The sequence below is a fragment of the Coturnix japonica genome, chromosome 6 (genome assembly GCF_054131305.1).
Source record: "Coturnix japonica strain WE chromosome 6, WE-NBRP24, whole genome shotgun sequence".
Taxonomy (NCBI): Eukaryota; Metazoa; Chordata; class Aves; order Galliformes; family Phasianidae; genus Coturnix; species Coturnix japonica.
Genome location: NC_140668.1, coordinates 22,447,337 through 22,456,384, shown reverse-complemented (window position 1 = coordinate 22,456,384; position 9,048 = coordinate 22,447,337). Strand labels below are relative to the sequence as shown.

Genomic DNA, 9,048 nt, shown 5'->3' with positions numbered 1-9,048 from the left:
CAGCTCGAGTGCTGTGTTCAGTTTTGGGCCCCTCAGTGCAAGAAAGACATCGAGGCCCTGGAACGCGTTCAGAGGAGGGCAACAAAGCTGGTGAGGGGTCTGGAGCACAGGCCGTATGAGGAGCGGCTGAGGGAGCTGGGATTGTTCAGCCTGGAGAAGAGGAGGCTCAGGGGAGACCTCATTGCTCTCTCTAACTTCCTGAAGGGAGGCTGTAGTGAGCTGGGGCTCGGCCTCTTCTCTCGTGTCATTAATGATAGGACCAGAGGGAATGGCTTCAAGCTGCGACAGGGGAGATTCAGGCTGGACACTACGAGGTATTACTGCTCAGAAAGGGTGGCCAGGCACTGGAATGGACACAGGGAGGTGGTGAAGGGAAGGGGACGAGGGCGAGGAAGGAAGGAAGGAAGGGAAGGGGAAGGTAAAGGAAGGAAAGCGAGAGGAAAGACACGAAATGAGACGTGAATTTTGGGTCCTTTTCCGGCAGCCGCCCCCCCCCAACAGGCCCCAGCCCGGCCTGAGCCACGTGACAGTGCCAGTGCCAGTGACAGGAAGTGCTTCCTGCAGGCGGCGGAGAGCACTTCCGGGCCATGGCGGCATGGCGGCCATGAGCGGGGCCGGGAGGAGCGGGCTCTGTGCTGCGAACGGGGTCGGGCCTCGGTGCGGGGGCACGGAGGGGCTGTCGGGGGAGGAGCTCGCGGCGCTGCCGGCACCCAGAGGCGGCTCCCGGGCGGCTCCACGGTCTCGCTGTGCTGCGGAGTCACCCGGCCGGCCCCAAAAGCCTGGAGGCAGAGCCTGAGCCGGCCCCGGCCCGGATCGTGTGGTGCGGCTCCGGCCGTGCTGGGCTGTGCGGCAGGAAGATGACTTGCGGAATCAAACTCTATAACCCAAAGATGGGTTCTAAAGCAGGTATGTTTATTCCAGCGTTGCGCAGCGCCGGGTGCAAGCGGGAGAGCTCCACCAAACTTGCACACCGTAAGGAGAAAAGTGTGTTACAGATATAGGTTAAGCTAATACGTAATCAATAGTCTCCTCCTCAGTTTGATTACATATTCATTACATTCCCTAGGACCCCGTTCCCCGCGACCCTTGCCGTTGTTTTGGGGTGAAATTCTTCTTCTGTTTTCTTCTTGGTGTTATCTGCTGGTATCGTTCTCCCATGTCAGCATCATCTTGCCCGGGGGTATCTAATCCTTCTTCTTGTCAGAGGTCTCCGGACAATTTCTTCTTATCTTTATTGCCCTCTTCTCTGGTTTTATTTTGACTAAGTGTCTGTAATTCCCCCTATCCCTGCACTTTTAAATGTAAACTATCTGCAGTTACCCTTTGTCTCGGATTCTGTGAAGTTCCCCTTTCCCTTTCTATAGCAAAGTGTTACCTTGCCTCCATTTCAGTCTTTGGGTCCCCAGGGAGGCTCTCCCTGGGGGTGTCCCGATTCGAAGGCAGGATTCAATCCCGCCGCAGCCCGTCCATGGCAGGCAAACGCTTCTCTCCTCTGCTCTTGGGACTCAGCAGTGCCAGGGGTTTCACAGCGCGCGTGTTGCAGTGGCTGGCAGCCTCCGTGTGTTTCTCTATTGCATACAGGATCCCATGGTGGAGCCGCGTCAGAAGCAGACGTTGGTGTCTTGTGGCAGGAGCAAGGGCAGTGGAAGCGCTGCCCAGGGCAGGGCGGTGGTGACTGCCATGAGAGCGGAGGTCTGATGCCATCTGCGAGGGATGGGATTTGCATCCGGTGGCTTTTCCGTTGCAGAATGTCCAGCAGCAGAGCGTGAGTGGCCGTGAAATGAAGCTGGGCCCCAGGAGAGCCGCCTGGAGCTGCGTCACGAGCTTCGTGCGTGGCCAGCGCAAGGTAGGTGTGCCTTACTGTAAGCGTGCGCTGAAGCAGTGTTGGTTAAGCACGGCTCACTCCTCTGTCTGCAACAGATGGGCTTTCTGCGCGCTTTATTGCTGTGGCCGTAGAATTCCCTCTTTCTTACCATCTGATCTGTGAAGGCTTTAGTGTGGGAAGGTTTTGAGGAATGAGGGAGTAGAAATTGCTTTAGTCACGAGTCATCTGGAAAGGTTTCACAGAAACGGTGACATTTGCAGAAGGAACGTATTGGCATTGGCAGTTGTGCCAAATACTCACTGGGATGGAGAGGAGGGAGTACCTGCAGAAGACCGTTCTCTTCTGGTTTTGAGGAAGCCGGGCAGAGCTCAGATTGCAGCTTAAGCAATGTTCTTTTGTCACACTCTGTGTCCTGTGTTGCGTTCTCTCCTTTCGATTCCAGTTCTCCTGACAGGTTAGGCTTGAATTCAGCATAATATCTGCTTCTCCCTGGGTTCAGGTTCTTTGGGTCTCCTGCCTGCTTTTCTCCCTTTTCTTAATGGAGAGTGGAGTTTCTACCACAGAGCAAAGTTTCGTGATTGACAGAAACAAATATGGAACATATTAGATGAACACAGCTCTGCATTTTTTTCTTCCTCCGAACAGCAAGGGACTCCTGTGCTCTCATTAATATCATCAGTGAGTAGATGCTGCCTTCTGCTGGAGCCTAAAATGCTTTCTGCAGTTGAGTGGTTGGAAACATAGGGTTTTAACTTAAAATTGTTTGCGCAGGGTGAAGGTTGGGAATACAATTAGAATACAGTTACACAGTGCTCTATCCCCAGCACTTTCCATCATTTTTCTTAACACAGCTTACGGTTCATTTCAAAACAAACTAACAAAGATGAACTTGGGTTAGCGTAGCCTGTTTTAAATGATCCTTCTGTGTCTTTTCCAGGCTGGTAGCAGAATGGAGACTTTCCCGAGGCACTGAGGAACAGACACAAGCTTCTTTTGAAGGCTTCAATGAAATTCTGCCCCAGCAGTATCTGTGGTCTTTTGATGCTAAGGAGCTGGACGTAAAGGATTCTTTGACTATTGCCAGATCCAGGCTGCTACAGGTATGTCACGGTTTAAACTAAAAATCCACCTGCGTCCGTGACAGGGACTGTGGGCCCAGCAGGGGCCCTAGGCCGAAAGGAAAAAAAGTTAATTAGGAAAAGAAAACAGCAGCAACAATCTAAAAAGGCACACTTATTTACTCAATTACTATATCGAAATACAGGATAACACAGTATAATACAATATAATTGAAAATTGAGCTAACGAATCAAGCAAAATAGGAGAGAGAATGAGTCCCGAAACCGAGAGGCCTACTGTAAATCTAGGCGAAACGGTGAAGGCTCCCACACACTCCCCTGAACGCCAGAACTCGAAAGACGTCAGTCTAGCCTGCGACAGAGTTAATATAGTGTCCAGGTCCCGTGACCTCGTGTTGTTCTCTGGGAGATGTAGTCTTCTTCTGTAAGTTGCAGATTCAGTAAAATTATTCATGCTTTATATGATGTTATGATGTGGAATACTGATAGCAAAATTACAAAATTATTAAACCATGACAAGGTAATACTTGCATTTCAGTCAGTGTCTGAAGAGCAAAGTTCATTAAGGCTGGCGGTTCTGTTGTCAGGATGTGTGAGAGAAGCCTTATGTATCAGTTAGTATTTGGTTACTGTGTTGGTCTTCACTTTCTTCTTTGCAACCAATTTACACGTTTCTAACGTTAAGATTCTGCCAGCATAAATTTTTTGGCTAACAGTGTTTTTGTAGTCCTTGACAATGTGATTTGCGTGTGTCTAAAGAGTGAGCAACTAGAAAGCAAGGGAGCAAAGAACCAAATATCAGCGGATGGTCAAATTACTGAGTGGAGCAGGTTTTAGCTGCTTTTGGGTTCTCCAAGTTATACTCTACAGCAAAACATCGTATTTCTAGCACAGAATGGTACGGTTAGGTAAAGACAAAGTACGTTGTTAGTTTGAATGTCTAAATACAAATGTTTTCATGAGTGGTATTTCTCTTTTGTGGCCTCTCCACATTTTCTTTGTGAGCGGATGTTATTATTTGCTATGAAAGTTTGAGAGTTTAATATTAAAAACGAGTGTAGTGTGATTGCAGGTGCTTTTAAGTACAGTAGTATTTCAGTACAATAGTCTTGCTGTAGAAGCAAAGTAGTAGGTTGTAGTTTCAATGATTCCATGTGGGTGCCCAGCCCAAAGTGGGGATTCCCTTATGAAAGGAGGGGGAGGGTGAAGGAGGCCGAGGGCCCTTTTCTCGGGGCCAGCTCTCTGTGCCCTCTTGCTGGCCGGAGAGAAGGGCTGCCCGCTGGACACAGTGAGTGCCTTGTAGCTCCCGTGCCGTGCCCTGCCCTCCAGCCCCCTCCTCATCCTATGCGGAACACCACTCCCAGCAGCACAGGTGCCATTTTGGAATCTTCCCCATGTCACAGCTGTCACCTTGGTTGCTGCGGCTCCACCCGACTCACTCACCTCTGAGAGTGCTGGGCAGGTAGCAGCCATGTCCAGCACGAAGCGAGGGCGAGAGGAATGTAGTGAGGATTTAAGTGGGAGAAGGAGCTGGGGGCCCCAGAACCGAAGAGGAGGAGGGTGCCCGCCATAACCATCAAATGGAGGAGGGGGAAAGGAGCCCGTTTCCATCATGCCTGGACCAGCCCTGTGACCACCACCCATGTGGAGCCAATGGAGGTGGATCCCCCTCCGGAGGAACCGATGGAGGTGGATCCCCCTCCAGAGGAGCCCATGGACGTGGATCCGCCCGCGGCATAGCTGGCCTGGCACCACACCACCGTGGTCATGGTCATGACCGTTGGCATGGTCACAGCTTCACCATCGCTGGTCCAGGCACTCGGCTCCTTTCCTGCTGCGTGGCCCCTGCCCCCAGCATGAGCTGGGTGGCATTATTTAACATCTTCTTCTCCTCCACCTCGTTGCTCCTCCGGTTCTGTGGGCCCCCAGTTCCTTCTTCCCCCTGTTGTAGTTAGGTGTTTGCTCTGTTCTTTGTTTTGATGGTTGTGTTAGGTTAGTGTTAGTGTTCAGTTTAGTTTTAGCGTTAGGGATAGGTTCCTGTTTGTTCTTTAGAGTTAGGCATAGGTTCCTGTTTGTTCTTTAGGGTTAGGTATAGGTTTCTGTTGTTATTTTAGAGTTAGGCATAGGTTAGTGTTCGTACTTACAGTCAGGCATTGGCTGCTACACTCAAGTAAAAGTAACCGCTGCTCCTGGGTAAGCACACAGTGTTGCCATCAGGGCTCAAGCTCAGGCAGCCAGCTGACCGGGGCAGAATTTGTGTTAGACGCTGCTCAGTGACAACACCCAGAACAAAGTAGCAAGGATGCGAAGTGCAGGAGACTACTTGCGCTTATCACATTCTGTCTGCTGTAACAGCATTACTCAAAGATTTCTAATCAGGCCAAGATCTTTGTGATGCAGCAGTTTGTTCATTACTGCCATCATGGGCGCACAACCCTACTGGCGAGGAATGGAAGGCCCTATATGCTGGCCCGACCCTACCCGCAGGGAGGTGTGCTCCCTCCCCTGGGCACGGGTCAGGGACATTGCTGGGAGACTTCCCAGTCTGATCTGCCCTTCTGTCTACTATCCCCTGCTGATAGTTCAGGCTGGCAGTGAAGAAGTTAGTAAAAAAAGCCTGAAGGCTATCAAAGATGATTTCAGGGGACTGGGGCGGGTAATCGAAGGAACAGGTGTGCGGGTGGTTATTGCATCTGTACTTTCAGTGGCAGGGAGGGATACTGAGTTGGACCTAAAAACCCACCTCTTAAACAAATGGTTAAAGAGTCGGTGCAGACATAGGAGTCTTGGTGTTTTTCACCATGGGGCAATTTATTTGGCTCCTGGCATGACAGCTACAGACGGAAGCGGCTTGTCTCAAAGGGGTAAGAGGGTTCTAGCTGAGGAACTGTCAGGACCCCACCAAAAACCTGCACCCTGACTTGTAAAATGGTTACACAGATATAGGTACACCTCATACATAGTCAATGATGTAAGGAAGGACACTGGACACACCTTCGTTGGCTCCACAGCCGCAGTCCAACACGGCGGCCAGGCCCGTCGATCCATTCCTTTGCTTGCTGCCAGTTCCCACAGGGAGTCCTCACTCAGACACCTGAAACAACAACGCACACAAACACATCAGGCAAACAACAGACACGCACACAAACACAAAACGCCCTCCTCGGATCCCGCCACTCACCCTTCCTTTGCCAACTTCTCTCGCTCACCTTCAGGGCAGTGCCAGCCCCTTCAACCCGATCACAGAATCACAGAATGACCCGGGTTGGAAGGGACCTCAAGGATCATGAAGCACCAACCCCCGCCTGGCTGCGGGGCTGTGGCAGCCGGTGTGGCTGGGTGCAGCACGTGGGCATGTGGGAGGGCCTGCAGCAGGGATGTGGGGTGTAATCAGAGTGACTGGAATTCCAATTCAGTCAGAGGTCTTAATTGTAGGTAAGGGTTGAATCCGCCGAGGTGCCGCACAAGGAGAGGCGCTGGGTGCGACTATGGAAAGCAGAGCTTGTGTGTCCCAGGAGGCAGGCGTAGTCAGGTCCCCTTTGGAGCCTGCCGTTGTTGGTGCTCAGCTCAGGAGCCCCATCAGGAGCTGCTGCGTGCTGCGTCTGTGTCACGGACTTATCTAGATCAATATGATTGACTGATCAATCTATGATCTCCAGATGATGTTATGATGTGAAATACCAATAGAAAAAAATACAAAACCACAACAGTATGGCAGCCCAAAAAGATTCCCTTGTGGAAGAAGGGGGAGGGTGAAGGAGGGTGAAGGAGGCCGAGGGCCCTTTACTTGGGGCCGGCTCGTCTGTGCCCTCTTGCTGGCCAGAGAGAAGGGCTGCCCGCTGGGCACAGGGAGCACCTTGTAGCTCCCGTACCATGCCCTGCCCTCCAGCCCCCTCCTCATCCTATGTGGAACTCCAGTGCCAGCAGTGCGGCCGCCATTTTAGAACCCTCTCCATGTCACCATGGTCACCGTTGCCGCATGCCTCTGACAGTTGTGGCAGTTAACAGCCATGCCTGCTGCAAAGAGGGCGAGGGTTGAAGTTTCTGGTGGGAGGATGGAGCTGGGGGCCCTAGGAGTCAGAAGGAGGAGGGGGCCCGCCATGACCATCAGGCAGAGGAGGGGTAAGAGAGCCATTATCCATCATGCCTGGACCAGCCCTGTGACCACCACCCATGTGGAGCCTATGGAGGTGGATCCCCCTCCGGAGGAACCGATGGAGGTGGATCCCCCTCCGGAGGAACCGATGGAGGTGGATCCCCCTCCGGAGGAACCGATGGAGGTGGATCCCCCTCCAGAGGAGCCCATGGACGTGGATCCGCCCGCGGCATAGCTGGCCTGGCACCACACCACCGTGCCAGGCCCCGCGTTGGCATGGTCACAGCTTCACCATCACTGGTCCAGGCACTCGGCTCCTTTCCTGCTGCGCGGCCCCTGCCCCCAGCATTAGCTGGGTGGCATTATTTAACATCTTCTGCTCCTCCACCTTGTTGCTCCTCTGGTTCTGTGGGCCCCCAGTTCCATCTTCCCCCTGTTAGGTTAGGTGTTTGTTATGTTCTTTGTTTTGATGGTTGTGTTAGGTTAGTGTTAGTGTTCAGTTTAGTTTTAGTGTTAGGGATAGGTTCCTGTTCGTTTTTTAGAGTTAGGCATAGGTTCCTGTTTGTTCTTTAGGGTTAGGTATAGGTTTTTGTTGTTATTTTAGAGTTAGGTATAGGTTTTTGTTGTTATTTTAGAGTTAGGTATAGGTTTCTGTTGTTATTTTAGAGTTAGGCATAGGTTAGTGTTCGTACTTGCAGTCAGGCATTGGCTGTTACACTCAAGTAAAAGTAACCGCTGCTCCTTGGGTAAGCATGCAGCTGGTTGCTCACCCCGAGCAATGAGTGCGACTGCCCTGACAGTTTGATGACATCTGCGATGAACTGAATTTCCCTCTTGGGACTTTTCCTTTGCAGAACATGGAGGAGCAGAGCGTGAGTGGGCTGAGAAATGGAGCTGGGACTCAGGAGAGCAACACGTGGCTGTGTCCCAGAGCTCCCAAAGTGTGGCCATTGCAAGGTAGGAGTGCCTTACCGAAAGCGTTGTTCAAGCACAGCTCCTGGCACTGTCTGCAACAGATCCGCTCTCTGCGTGCTTTCTTTCAGTCGCTGGTGTTGTGCAGCACAGCCACGGCACGGCCCTCAGTGCGTACGCGAGGAGCGTGGAAAGGTAGGTGGTGAATTTTCATCTTGCTAACGCTAGGATTAGGAATGGTGAGCATTCCTAAAAGAGTGGCCACAAAGGTGTGATCTGCCTCGGGGAGAAGTTGATTCTCGCCTCTTCAGCTTTTCCCTTCTTTTCTGTCCACCTGTCCTTTCCAGCTCCTCCTCCCCTCAGCTGCAAGTGGGGCAGTGCTCGAGTGTGAGGACTCTTCCTTGGCATGCGGTAACAGACAATGCAGATGTGACTTTTGTGTCCTTCCTTGTTCTTGGGTTTGTAGCCCAGGGATATCTTGCGAGCAGCTCTCTAAGTCAGACTGTGCTGGCAGCGTGCGTGAGTGAAATAGTGCCTCTTTTTTCCCTCTTGCAGCAAGCTTGCCGAGGCAAGGCAAGCGCTACTCAGCTGAGGAAGAAAGCCGAGAAGGAAAGCAGAAAGCAACGATGAGGGCTTGAGCAAGAAGCTACAAAGGACAGCAGAACCACCTGCAACGCTTCCTCGGAGGTGGCACCAAGAGCTGCTGACTCAACAGCCCAGTTTACTGGCACAGCCGTGCTTTCCCTGTCATGGACGGTGGAGATGATGGAAGTGAACTGGACAGGAAGGACTTGTGCTGCGTTAGAAGCAATGAGGGCTTCACATAGGCAGGACTTGGTGTATGGCAAGAGCTGGAGACGCTGCGTTCCTTCAGGGTGTGTCTCTTGAGGTCCAGGCCTGGTGTAGGGTTAGGTTGAAATAGGGCTGGCTGGGACTGGAGAGGGAGGAGGTGACGTAGCCCCGGGGTTTGGCTTCTCCTTGGGTCTGACTGGAGGCTGAGTGACTGATTGCTAAGCGGCAATCCTGGGCACTGGGGTTTCATTTTGGGGTGTGGGCGGGGCAATAAATAGAAGCCAAATCTTCTTGTACGCAATAAAATTGAAGCGAACTTTCTAAACCTGGTGCTGCCTCTTTCA

General features: G+C 52.0%; 1 long non-coding RNA gene across 2 annotated transcripts; it reads left to right on the top strand.

Annotated features, from left to right (window-relative positions):
• Nucleotides 1–582: 582 nt before the first annotated feature.
• Nucleotides 583–9,029, top strand: LOC146760505 (uncharacterized). Of its 2 annotated transcripts, XR_014947434.1 has the most exons (4): nt 583–1,846; nt 2,763–2,925; nt 7,855–8,107; nt 8,468–9,029. It is a non-coding gene; the product is annotated as an uncharacterized LOC146760505 (long non-coding RNA). The 2 variants fall into 2 exon arrangements; XR_014947433.1 differs by lacking the exon at nt 8,468–9,029 and having other exon boundaries at nt 7,855–8,370.
• The last annotated feature ends 19 nt before the right edge of the window (nt 9,030–9,048 follow it).